Source organism: Dromiciops gliroides, chromosome 3, assembly GCF_019393635.1.
Source record: "Dromiciops gliroides isolate mDroGli1 chromosome 3, mDroGli1.pri, whole genome shotgun sequence".
Lineage (NCBI taxonomy): Eukaryota > Metazoa > Chordata > Mammalia > Microbiotheria > Microbiotheriidae > Dromiciops > Dromiciops gliroides.
Genome location: NC_057863.1, coordinates 608,384,652 through 608,398,196, shown reverse-complemented (window position 1 = coordinate 608,398,196; position 13,545 = coordinate 608,384,652). Strand labels below are relative to the sequence as shown.

At 40.3% G+C, this 13,545-nt stretch overlaps 1 protein-coding gene across 2 annotated transcripts in view; it reads left to right on the top strand.

The window, feature by feature from the left end:
- Positions 1-13,545, top strand: part of CLIC4 (chloride intracellular channel 4) — a 90,186-nt gene that overhangs the window by 39,201 nt on the left and 37,440 nt on the right. The window contains exon 1 of one of the 2 annotated variants that reach the window (XM_043992781.1): positions 11,234-11,240. The exons of the other annotated variant lie outside the window; for it this stretch is intronic. The gene's annotated coding sequence lies outside the window, so the exon portion shown is untranslated. Of the gene's footprint in view, positions 1-11,233; positions 11,241-13,545 lie in introns of those variants that run through there. 2 annotated transcript variants of the gene reach the window in all.

The following is a 13,545-nucleotide window of genomic DNA, read 5'->3' as shown; positions in this document are numbered from 1 at the left end:
GCATTCATAGATGTGTGTGTTATTTATTTTTAACATTCTTTTATTTTTTAAATTTTGGGTTCCAAATTTTGTCCCTTCCTCACAGCCCTTTGCTACCCACTGAGAAGGCAACCAAAATTATATCAATTTATGTGAAATCATTCAAAACATTTCCATAATTAGTCACATCACAAGAAAAGCAAGAAGACAAAACAAGAAAATTACACTTCAGTTTGCACTCAGCGTTTGTCAGTTCCCTTTAGGTGGATAGCATTTTTTCATTGAGGGTCCTTTGGAATTGCCTTGGATCATTGTATTGATCAGAGTAGCCAAATCTCACAGTTGATCATCCTTACAACATTACCATTACTGTGCACAGAGATCTTCCAGTTCTTCTAGCTTGACTTTGCATTAATTCATGCTATGTTTTTCTAAGACCACCCTCATCATTTTTTATAGCACCATAGTGTTCTATCACAATCTGATGCCCCAACTTGTTCAACCATTCCTCAATGGATGTGCATCTCTTCAATTTTAAATTCTTTGTCAGTACAAAAAGAGCCACTATAAATTTTTGTACATATAGGTCCTTTTGCTTCTTCTTTGATCTTTTCAGGGGTACCAACCTAGTGGTGGTATTGCTGGGTCAAAGGGTATACACATTTTTATAGCTCTTTGGGCATAGTTCAATTGTTTTCCAGAATGATTGGACCAGATCACAACTCTACCAACAGTTTATTAGTGTAGCAGTTTTTTCTTCATCCTCTCCAACATTTGTCATTTCTGATAAGTGTGAACTGGTACTTCAGAGTTGTTTTAATTTGCATTTCTCTAATAAGTAGTGATTTAGAGCATTTTTTCATATAGTAGATAAATTTTATTTTTTTAAATCTGAAAACTTCCTCTTCATATCCTTTGACCATTTATCAGTTGGGGAATGGCTCTTATTTTTATACATTTTTCTCAGTTCTCTATACATTTGAGAAATGAGGGCTTTATCAGAGAAACTTGGTGTAAAATGTTTTTATATTACTCTATTGTCTATAGTACCTTTTATCAAAATGTAGTTTCCCTGATTATCTCTTTTAATTGGTTCTATTTTTGCTTTTGCTTTGTCTGAGATCATGAGTGTTACCCCAGTTGAAGAATAATAGATTCTTCTCCAGCCCTTTCTTTTAACTCTGTGTATATCTTTTTGTTTCAAGAATGTGTCTAGGGGCAACTAGGTGGCGCAGTGGGTAAAGCACTGGCCCTGGATTCAGGAGTACCTGAGTTCAAATCCGGCCTCAGACACTTGACACTCCCTTAATCTGCCCCTTATATTACCCCTCTTGTGCCCCACCATATGTTATCTTCTTCCCCTTCTATATCCCATCTTCTTCCCCTTCTATATCCGTGTTGGGTAAGATAGATTTCTATGCCCAACTGAGTGTGTGCACATATCATTCTTCTTTGAACCAATTTAGATGAGAATGAGGTTCAGTAGCCACCTCTTCCCATTTTCCTTTTTTCCTTGTATTCCTCTTATATGTGAATAAATTTTCATCATTCTGCCTCTCCCTTCCCTGTCTTCCAGCACATCCCTCCTTCTCACCTTTTCATTTTTTTGGAGGTCATTCTAACATAATCATTTCATACCCATGCTCTCTATGTAGATTCCTTCTAACTGCCTTAATAATGATACAAGTTCTTTGAAGTTACATGTATCATCATCATCCCATATAGGAATGTAAACGTTTTAACTTTGAGTACCTTATTATTACTCTTTTTATGTTTACCTTTCTATTCTTTTCTTGAGTATTCTGTTTGAATGTCATATTCTCTATTCAGCTCTAGTCTTTTCATCAGGAACATTTGAAAGTTCTCTTTCATTAAATAACCATATTGGGTAGGTGATTCTTGGTTGTAATCCTTGCTCTTTTGCTTTCTGGAATATCATATTCTAAATTCTTTGCTTCTTTAATGTAGAAGCTGCTAAATCTTGTGTGATTCTGATTGTGGCACCATGATATTTTAATTGTTTCTTTCTGGATGCTTGCAATGTTTCTTCTTGACCTGAGAATTTGGCTTTAATATTCTTAGGAGTTTTCATTCTGAGATCTCTTTCAGGAAGTAATTGGTGTATTTTTAAAATTTCTATTTTATCTTCTGGATATAAAATATTGGGGCAGTTTTCCTTTATAATTCCTTGAAATATGATGTCTAGGTTCTTTTTTATAATTATGGCTTTCAGTAATTCTTAATTCAGTAATTCTTTTTTTTTTTTTTTTTTTTGGCGGGCAATGGGGGTTAAGTGACTTGTCCAGGGTCACACAGGTAGTAAGTGTCAAGTGTCTGAGGCCGGATTTGAACTCAGGTACTCCTGAATCCAGGGCCTACACTTTATCCACTGCACCACCTAGCTGCCCCCAGTAATTCTTAAATTATCTCTCCTTGATCTGTTTTCTACGTCAGATGTTTATCTAGTGAGATAGTTCATATTTTATTCTATTATTTAATTCTTTTGACTTTTTATTAAAAATTGTATCTTGAAGTATAAGAGTCACTAGCTACCACTTACCCAATTCTGATTTTTAAGTAATTATTTTCTTCAGTGAATTTTTGTACTTCCTTTTCCACTTGACCTATTCTGGTTTTTAAGTTCTTTACTTTAGTGAAATTTTGTGCCTCTTTTGCCATCAGAACAATTCTGTTTTTAAAGGTGTTATTTTCTTCAATATTTTTTGTGCTTCTTTTAACAAGCTGTTGACTTTCTTCATAATTTTCATGCACCACTCTCATTTATTTTCCCAACTTTTCCTTTCTTTCTTGAAATCTTCCAGGTATTCTTGTTGGGCTTGGGTTCTGTTAGCACTTTTTATTTTAGGTTTGCTTATGGCTGTTTCCCCTTTGATGTCTTCTGAGTTTATGTCTTGGTCATCTTTGCCACCGTAGTAACTTTTTGTGGTCAAATCCTTTTTTTGTTGTATGTTCATTTTTTTCAAGCCTTTTTTTTTTTTTTTAAGACTTTCAACTTCTTTCAACTTTATGTTAAAGTTGGGCTTTGCTTACCTGGGGTTGGACAGGCACTGTCCCAGTCTTAAGGCTTTTTTGTGTGCTACTATTTTCAGAACTAGTTCTGAGTGTCTAAAGTTTTTAGTGCTTCCAAGGTGGTATGATCCAAGGAGAGGCATGGTCACTGCTCTCCTAGTCTGTGTTCTGGTCTCTAGTTAGGAAGGACCCTTGCTCTCCTGCAGTCTCAAGCGCTAGCATTCCTCTTGGCCTTGGAACTGTGACCAGGTCCCTTGCTCTCCTGAAAGAAAAGAGAACTTGGTAAAAGAGGTACAAAACCTTACTGAAGAAAATAACTACTTGAAAATTAGAATTGGTCAAATGGAAGCTAATGACTCCAAGACATTAAGAAATAATAAAACAAAATCAAAAGACTGAAAAAATAGAAGAAGATGGGAAATGTCTCATAGGAAAGACAATTGAATTGGAAAACAGATTGAGGAGAGCTAATTTAAGAATCACTGGATACCATATCATATTCCAGGAAATCATAAAAGAAAACTATCCCAACATCTTGGCACTGGAGAGCAAAGTAGAAATGGAAAGAATCTATTGGTCATCTTCTGAAAGAAACTCTGAAATGAAAACTCTCGGGAATATCATAGCCAGCATCCAGAGCTCCCAGGTAAAGGAAAAATACTGTAAGTAGTCAGGAAGAATCCAAGTACTGCAGAATCATTGTCTGGACCACACAAGATTTATCACCCACCATTATATAGGAGCTCAGGGCTTGGAAAACGGTATTTCAGAAGGCAAAGGCTATAGGCTTAGATTCAGGAAATATAAAGTGCTTATGCTTAGGCCAAGCCAATGTCATAAAAATGACAATACTGTCCATGTTAATTTATTTATTCGGTGCTCTACCAATGAATTACTTTATAGAGCTAGAAAAAATAACAAAATTCATCTAGTGGAACAAATGTTCAAGCATATTAATTTTTAAAAATAGGAAGGAAGAGTACCAGATCTCAAATTATACTACAATTTACTGTAGAAAAGCTCCGCCATGAGGAGAAGGCCTCTGAGGGCAAGCCATGTGGTCAAGGTCCTTGGAGTCAGGAAGTGACATTTGCTCGGGGGTACTGTCTATCAAGGCTACCAGTCATTCAACTTGAGGAGCCTCCCATTTCTGGGAGGAGGACACAAAGTAGGAAGCAGACACTGACGGAGGGATTCTGGCTCTTTTGGTTCCTGACCTTGCCATGGTGAGTGGGATGATGGCTCTTAGAAATAGTTAGATTTTTATCTTTCTCTCTGATCCTAATGCTCTTTAATAAATACTTAAACACTTAAAAATTATACTACAGTTTTATAATGCTGTAATCATAAAAACTTTTTAGTACTGAGTAAGAAATAGAGAGGTTGCTTAGTAGAGCAGATCATGTACACAGTACATAGAAACAAATGAGCACAGCCACCTAGTGTTTGATAAACCCCCAGATCCCACCTATCAGGGCAAGAACTCACTAATCAACAAAATCTAATAGTCTGGCAGAAGTTGGGCATAGACCAACAGCTGACACTATATACCAAAATAAGTTCAGGATGGGTACATGATTTAGGCATAAGGGCTGATATCATAAGCAAATTAGTGGAATGTGAAAGAAATTATCTGTCATGTCTATGGATAAAGAAAGAGTTCTTGATCAACCTAGAGAAAATATTCACAGGAAATAAAATTAATTATTGTGATTACATAAAACTAAAAGGTTTTTGCACAAACAAAACCAGTGCATGTAAAATTAGAAGAAAATCAGGAAACTGAGAACAAAAATCTTTCCAGTAAATTCCTCTGATAAAGGTCTCAAATAGCAGAAACAAACATAAGACACCTTTGTTACCACTACATTGCAACTCCAGCTACGTGGCTGCTTTTTCAAGGAGGGTAACTAAATTGAAAACATCCTTTTAGGTCAAGAAGCTGTTAACACGGGTAACCCACTGAATTCAGTCGAGCTAAGAGGGGGGAGTTCTCCTACATTGTTGGGGGAACCAAAGCTTTCTGAAGGGATTTGGCTTATTCCTCCAGGTCACCTTGGAGCTCCTGTCCTATGTCTGAGGAGAACATTGCTGCCCTTTCTCTTCTATCCGGTCTACCTCCACCTCATTCCTAGACAAGTTTCCTGGTTTAGAAGAGAATAGGGAGTATGTGTCCTTGGCCCTTAACAATTGGCACAGTGGTTTCATCCCAGCCCTTTGGGGAAGGGAGCCAGGGAGAGGAGGAGTGAGCAGTGTTTATTAAATGGCTCATCCTGGACTTGCACTTTAGTCTACGTGTCCATTCCTCGTTCCTTCCTTCTTTCCCTGGTAGGCAGTGGGGTGGAATGGAGAGTGTGCTGGACTTGGCACCAGGAGACCTGGTGCGAGCACGGACCCTTCCCAGCTCTGTGGCTTCACTACTTTGAACCTCAGTTTCCTTATTCTCTAAAATGGGGGTGACAAACTACTCCTCAGTTTCCAACCTCATAGAGTCTTGGGGGTGAGAAAAGCACTTTAGAATTTTTTTTTAACATTTTTTTGTTTTGTTTTGGTTTTTGTTGTTGTTTGTTTGTTTGTTTTGCAGAGCAATGGGGGTTAAGTGACTTGCCCAGGGTCACACAGCTAGTAAGTGTCAAGGGTCTGAGGCCGGATTTGAACTCAGGTCCTCCTGAATCCAGGGCCAGTGCTCTATCCACTGCGCCACCTAGCTGCCCCCACTTTAGAATTTTTAAAGCACTAATGAAATGAGAGAGAGTTATCATTGCACACATTCAGTAGAAAGGGAAAGCCTCGGGCTCCTTGTTGACTTAGATACAAGGAACTGATAGGACAAGGATATCTTTTTGTTGGGTTGAGAAATTTTTTAGATGAAAAGTTGTTAGAGAGCTTGTTTTCTCTTGGTGAGAACATACAGTAAAAAAGTTGATGCTGTGTGGTCACATGGTGTGTGTGTGTGTGTGTGTGTACACATGTGTATACACAAACCAGAGGCCAACACTAGGACATACTTTTTGTTTTGCTTTTATTAGTCATATCTGTACATGTGAAGAGAGGGCTGACCTACTCAGCTACCTTTGCTTGAGTATGTTGTTAGAGTTACTTTTCTAATGTTCAAGTTTTCTTCCAGCGGCTGTACTTTTAGAAAAGAGTCTAGGGAAATTTGATCCCTCTCAGCATAAAGGATGATAGGAGACAGAATGGATTGTTAAAAGTATACTTAACAATTTAGAGGGCACTTGATACCTTCTGGAGATGTCATATTTCTTGCCCAAGGATCTTGAACAAAACCTGAGAAATTTTGGACAGGGACATGGTGACACAGTCTCCCCTCTACAATGTGACCCAGATGTCCCTTTCTTGTCTGCTACACAGTGCTCATCACTTTCATAGCTCTCTTAGCACAATTCTTGGTATATGAGAAACCCTTAGTAAATTCTTCTTCATTCATTTCTTCATCTTACCGTCAAGATATTTGAACTGTTTTGACAAATTCATTTCCTCATTCATGCAGTGAATGCTATTTTGTAATTATTTTGTGAAATTGAATATGGTTTGATCATTTGTTTCCAAGATCAGTTTGTTTTATTTTTAATTTTTTTAATGAATTTAAGAAACATTAATAAGTAAAAATTTCCATATACAAAGAATAATAGAAAAAGGAGTATATATGAAACTGTGAATCTGTTATGTATATATTTTTTGTCTTAAATTATATATTAAATTTGACATGAAAGGACTGACACTGCTCTGCTTTTCTCTTTCTGAACTTAATTCTCTCTTCTGTTTCATTGACACTTTTCTTTTTTCTTTTTATTTTCTTGTATTTTTAATAATGTAATGTAAGCATTATTACTGTGCCAATGAAACCATAGGTTTGGTCTCCTTCCCACTTCCCTTTCACTCTCTTGGTTTCTAGTCCACTGCTATGACAGAAAGAACTCCTCTAATTTTTTTTTTCTACATATGGGTCCTTTTCCTCCTTTTCTGATTTTTTTTTTTTTTTAGGATATAGAGCTAGTCAAAACATAGGCACAATTTAGTGACTTTGGAGGCATAATTAATTCCAAATTGCTTTGCATGATGGCGGAACCAATTCACAGCCCTGCCAGAAGTGCATCACTGTGCTGCTCCCCCACAGCTCCAGCACCAGTTGTCCATTTTCCTTTTTGTCCTCTTCACCAATCTGAGCAGTGGAACCACAGAGTTGTTGGAGTTTGTGTTTCTTTTATTTTTTATTTGGGGCATTTTTCATACTGTTGCTAATAGCTTGCATATCTTCTTTTGAAAACTATTACAATCCCCAAGACTATTTCAAAGTTGCTGGTACAACTGTGGTTTGAACTCTAGTTCATCACCATGCTGATGTGTCTGTAGAGAACTTGGAAGTACCAGACCCTGTTGTAGAGAGGTAACATTCTGAGTGTGTGGTATGAAAAATGCTTTGTCCTTGTTAAAACGTTAAACAGTATTAATAGCTGTAGCTTTTTTTTGGGGGGGGGTGAGGTACTTGGGGTTAAGTGACTTGCCCAGGGTCACACAGCTAGTAAGTGTTAAGTGTCTGAAGCTGCATTTGAACTCAGGTCCTCCTGACTCCAGGGCCGGTGCTCTATCCACTGCGTCACCTAGTTGCCCCATGCTGTAGCATTTTTAGCAAAAAAATTTTGGAAGATTCTCCTGGATCCAAAGCAGACAAGTCTGACCCTATTTACTGTCCCTTTCAGTGCTTAGATGTTTCTGAATCTGTGAACATCTCCTCAAGTGAAAAATTTCACGTATCCCAGCATGGGATACATCCATATGCTATAATATCCACTGTTTCTTATCTGTGGAATCTGTCATTGCTGGCGGCACATCTGGTCCAAAGCATTGTTTTAATAATCCCGATTAATCCTATGGACAGTGAGTCCATTCATAGCTTCATAATTTCAGCTCTCTTTTAGGAACAGGAGTGTGTTTCTATGGTAGATGAATGGGGAGAAGTTTAATAGGTGGAGTGAAATGTATAGTTTGGGGTAGGAATAATACCACGTCCTTTCACAACTCTGAGAGGTGTGTGCAAATGCACAGTATGTAGAGATCAGATACCTGAATCTGGATAGAGACTGGTCAGCTGCTCACACAGCGGCATGGCCTTGGGTGAGTCACTCACCTCCCTGGGTGTCAGTTTCCTTGTCTGTACAGTGAGAGGATTGCTTTTTTATGATCCTCTTTTGAATCATGCCTCCAAACTCCTTCCCAATTCGAACAGTTCTGCACTGTTGTGTCATGGTGGAACAGGCAGATGTTATTTGTATATATGAATCGTAATAACCTCGAGTCATCTGGAAAATTATGGAACAGGAATTGATATTATCCAGTTCCTTTTTTGCCAGTGACTGAGTATGCCCCTTCAGGGAAAGTATCACACATCATATAGAATAATTTTTGTAAGGCTTTTTGGGAGAGCAGCTTTGGTACTTAAACTTTGGAATACTTCTGTGTGTGTTGTATTTGCACAATTAAGCGATAAACCAGAATGAAGCATTTGTATCTCTGAGAACTACAAAGTAGTGTGAGAAGAACATTTGGCTTCCTAGTTCAGTGACTGGCCAGCTCAGGTGGAATGACTGCTAAACTGGTGCACCCATTTTTTTCTTCCATGGCTTATTAAATTACTCAGATCACTAGGACTGCCTGTGGTGGATGGGGAACAGCAGCTTTGGGAGCCTTGTCTTACGTAGAGCTTGTTACACAGAATGATCTTTCAGTCAGCCAAAGAGAACTGAGCACCTATGCAGGGGGTATGGTCCAAACTACCAATGGATGGTTTCAGGCCATCATCTCCTGGTAATCAATTTCAGGGTAAGATGCAGTTATCCATCTGCATTATTTGGGAAACAATTCTAGAAGATAGACAGAGTAAGTGGCAGTGTGATATAGTGGAAAAACCACTGGACTTGGAGATGAGATGCCTGGGTTTTACTTTAATTGTTGTGTGACCAGCTATAGACAATGGGAAAAATTAATTATGTAGAATAGATTGGAAGGTTGGTGGGAAGAAAAATGACCTAGGACTTGGTCCCGGGCTGAAGTTGGTGGCATAAGAGTGATAAGGAGGGAAAATTAGAGATTGTTTAAATAGAATTGACAGGACTTGGCTACTGATGAAGGAGGAGGAGGAGCCAGGAGATGACTGAGGTGGTAGGCATGTGTAAGAGGGATATTGATACTGCCATTGATGAAGATAGGGAGCAAGTTTAGGGGGAAATCTGATGGTCCTTGCCCTCATGAAATAATAGAGCATATTACACTTAAGAAAAAAACACAATGTGTAGCAACGTGGCTAGCACATCCCCTGTCACAAAGTAGGTCCTCTATACTGATTAACTGTAATGAAGTCAGTCCACGAACCTTTATGAAGCACCTACTATGTGCCAGGCACTGTGCAAAGCACTGAGGATACCAAGAAAGGCAAAAACAGTCTCTGACCTCGAGGGGCTTCCATTCTAATGGGGAGACAACATAAAAATGGTAACATACAAGATATGCATATGTGATATATAGGATATACATAAGATATATGTGTATGTGTGTATGTATAATGGGGGGGGTAATCTCAGAGAGAAAGCACTAGCTGAAATTAAGATTTGAGCCAAGTCTTGAAGAAAGCCAGGAACCAGAGGTGAAGAGGGGAGAGCTGCCAGACGCAGGGACAGCCAGGGCAGAGACAGGGTGTCATGTTTGGGAAGCTCTAAGTAGGCCAGTGGTGTAGGGAGTTAGTTGTAACAAGTCTAGAAAGATAGAAGAGGCCAGGTTGTGAAGGACCTTAAATGCCCCAAAGAGGACGTTGGATTTGATGCTGGAGATAAGAGGGGCCACTGGAGTTTATTGAGTGGAGGGGATGTTCCCTGGTTTGACCTGTGCCCTCTGAAGATCACTTTGACAGCTGGCTAGAGGCTATGTTAGAGTAGGGAGAGTCTAGACGTTTAGTCATCCCGAAGTGTTTGCTAAGTACTTACTATGTGCCAGCACTGTGCAAAGTGCTGGGAACACAAATTGAGCAAAGAGAACAATCATTTTTGCTTTCAGGAAGCTTACATTCCAGTGGGAAAGGATGACACATAAAAGGGAAGAAGAGAGAGGAGAAGGGCCCCAGGGCCATGCTGGAGAAGTCTGGACTGTGGGGAGCAGAGCTGCGAGAGGAGTGTGGAGCAAGCATGGCTGGCCTTGGCATTTCCTCCAAATGGTGGTTCCATTAGGAGCTTACCAGTGATGGGGTGGGGCCCTTGGGGTGAAAGGGATCTCCCAGGTTGCAAAGGCAGCTGAGCTTGATGGGAGGTTATTGTACAAGGGTGATTGCTTTGTGAATGGAGCAAAGGGGATGTGCAAGAGAGATATTGTAAAGGTAAAAATGACAAAATTTGGCAACAGAGCAGACAGGATGAGTAAGAATGAGGCATCAAGAGTGACTTTCAGGTTGTGAGCCTGGGTCATGAGGAGGAAGGTGGTTCCCTCAAAGAAGTCAGGGCTTGGGAGCATGGTTGGGGAGAAGGAAATGAGTTCTATTTTGGGCATGATGAGTTTGAGATGACTGTCGACTGACTAAATGTAATTAGGTATGGAATTGTGTGCCAGTGGTATTGCCGATTGTTAATATGATTCACAGGCAGCTCCAGCTGACAAATGAACTCTGTTCTTCAGGTTCACTTGTAAGTTAGGTGTTTGGAATCCTGAACACATTTCCACAAATGGCCTTCTAAATGGTGGCTAGATTCCCAGCCTAGCCCACAAAGGCTAGTTTGTAAGCCTTCGTGGAGCTCAATGAATACTGTCTATTTTGCTATTTGGAGGGGGAAAACCTGGTAGAAAACAAGACAGTGGAAGCCACCCTTTCCTTTTAGACACATAAAGCACACTTCCCTCCCCTAAAAGCACTTTCCAATGGCTTGTCAGCAAGGCTGTGGCAGCAGAGTGCAGTGTTGGGCATTCCCTACCAGGTTGCAGAGGCAGAGTGTGGACCTGTGACAGGCTGTATGGCTCCCCCTCTGAAGAGCAGCCTAGCTCAGTTAGGAGATGGCTGAGCTGGAGAAGTGTGCCCAGCTGCGTGACTGGAGGCAAGCCCCTTCACTTTTTTGGGCTGTGGTTTACTGTAAGATGGTGTGTGTGGGAGGGGGGGCGGCGGGGGTTGGAAGAGATCTAGGTCTCTAACAATTTTTATTCTTTTGATCCAAATTGATGGGCTGCTCGTCAAGGTGGACAGCAAGTGGTTGCTGTGTTCTGTGTAGCAGGGCAAGAATAAGGAAAAGGGACCGTGGAGGAAATCCCCAGTGGCTAGGAGAAGTGGGGGCCGAGCTTTGGAGAAGAATTCTAGCTGTGAGGGGAGCCTAGCCAAGCCGCTCATCCCAGTATTTTGTGGACACTGAAAGACGCGCTTTAGAAAGAGGTTAGAAGCTTTTCCTGCCCCATCTCATTTGCAGCTGGCCTATGTTTCATGGTTATCATCTGGAAGGGGCTAAGACATACTCAGATAACGAAAATGAATTATCTTGGGGAAATAGTTGTATATTCCTACTTTGCTACTAAAGTATTATTAATAATGAGGACAGCAATGGCTCACTTGCCACCAGAGTTCTTAAATGCATTGGAGAACAGGAGCTGCTATTATATGTCCAGTGTAGCTATTTACTATCTTATCTTGCTTGTTGGCTATTCATAGACAATTGCCTGCCTCCTCCCATCTTTTTAGTTTAAAGCCCTTTTGGTTAGATGTGCAAAACTCTGGGCAATAGGAGTATTTAAAATAAAAAATTTGGGGCAGCTAGGTGGTGCAGTGGATAAAAAGCACTGGCTCTGGAGTCAGGAGTACCTGAGTTCAAATCCGGCCTCAGACACTTAACACTTACTAGCTGTGTGACCCTGGGCAAGTCACTTAACCCTAATTGCCTCACTAATAAAAAAAAAATTGTCTTTGCTTTCGCATCATCTATGTTTTCCAATTTGTCCCTCTCTTATTCCTCCCAGAAATCTATCTCTTTTAACAAAAAAGAGAAAAGAAAACGTTTGAGCAAAACTGACCAATGCATCAAGGAAGCTGGACATTTATCTGCCTTGTTACACACAGTCATTCCCCTTTCCCCCTACCCCCTCTGCAAAAAAGGGAGGAAGGTGCTTTTTCACACCTCTTTCTTTGGGTGCGTGCTTGGTTATTATAATTTGAGAATATTCAGTTTCATCTATTTAAATAATGTCATTCCCAGCATTTGTTAGGTGCCCTCCATCACTGGCCAGAAGCCACTTACTTTTGTATTTTAAGCCTTGTTCCAGCCATCCAAATCCCCCATTCTCAGACACCATATTTTCAATCAGTTTGTGTCCTACTTCTTTCCTTTTATTTTATTTTTAGTCTCTTAGTTGAGTCCAAGTATTTATGTTGTCCTTGTGGAAAATCTGCTTTTTCTCTTTGGGCTCTTTAGATTTGCAATACTTTAAAAAAATGCTGATTGGAGTCTGTTTACTCCTCTCTCCATCATTAGTGCCTGAGTTGGTGCTTTGTGCCAGGGCCAGGCTCTATCATCTGATTTGTTTTGGGTGACCTGCTTGCCCCTCCTGACTCACCAGCCGACCTCCACCCTCTGGGCTGGGTTATCATTGCATCTTCAAGGTTGAGTGCTGGATCTTCAGGATCCTTTATAGTCTCTCAGGATGGAATGGTAGTGACCTTAAAGACTCTGGGGACCTGTCCTGTCCAAGTCTGAGCGCTGCCATGACAGCTCCCTGCCACTCCTCAGGATATCCAAGGTCCCCAGACCTGTCCCTGGACATGTTAGGAGATAGGAGTCTGCTTTGCCTGGGTAGGTGCCAGCCTTGGTGGCTTGATTTTCTATTGCTTGTGAGCACATGGTTGACTTGTTATGCAGTTCTGGCCTAGGAAAAGTCGCTCGTTGTAGTTTGTCATGGGATTTCTTCCTTTTTTAAAAACTTATTTATTTATTTTTGTTGTACTTTAAGGTCCAAACTGTCTCCCTGTCTCCCTGTCTCCCTCCCCACCCTGCACTGGAGGAGGCCACCACTTGACACAGATTTATAAATACACATGTAAAGCCATACTATGCATACTTCTATTTATCGGGGTTTTTTCCTGTAAAGGTGAATAGCATCTTCCTTCATAGGTCCATTGTAGTTGATTTGAGTATTTATAATACTTAGAATAACTTAGCTGTTCATAGTTATTCCCAGCCTGCTTTTCTCCTTTTGTGCCCCAAGAGGTTCAGATTCTCTGCAAGGACTTTGATTCATCCTTAGCAGTGAATTTGCATATTTCTAGAGCATGTGGCTAGACTGAAGACAAGCTTGAAAAAGTGATTTACTCCAGAGGGCTTAGTGAGATGGAGTTGCAAATGCCCACAACCTTCATTTGCAAGAAATCTACTAAGGATCAGCTGTTTTCCTTCAACTCAACTTGGGGGAAATTTCCTAAACATCACAGTGGCTCACGTTTCACTAATTTTCTTATGTTCGTGACTCAGTTGTGATGTCAAGGGACTGTTTTCATGGGGC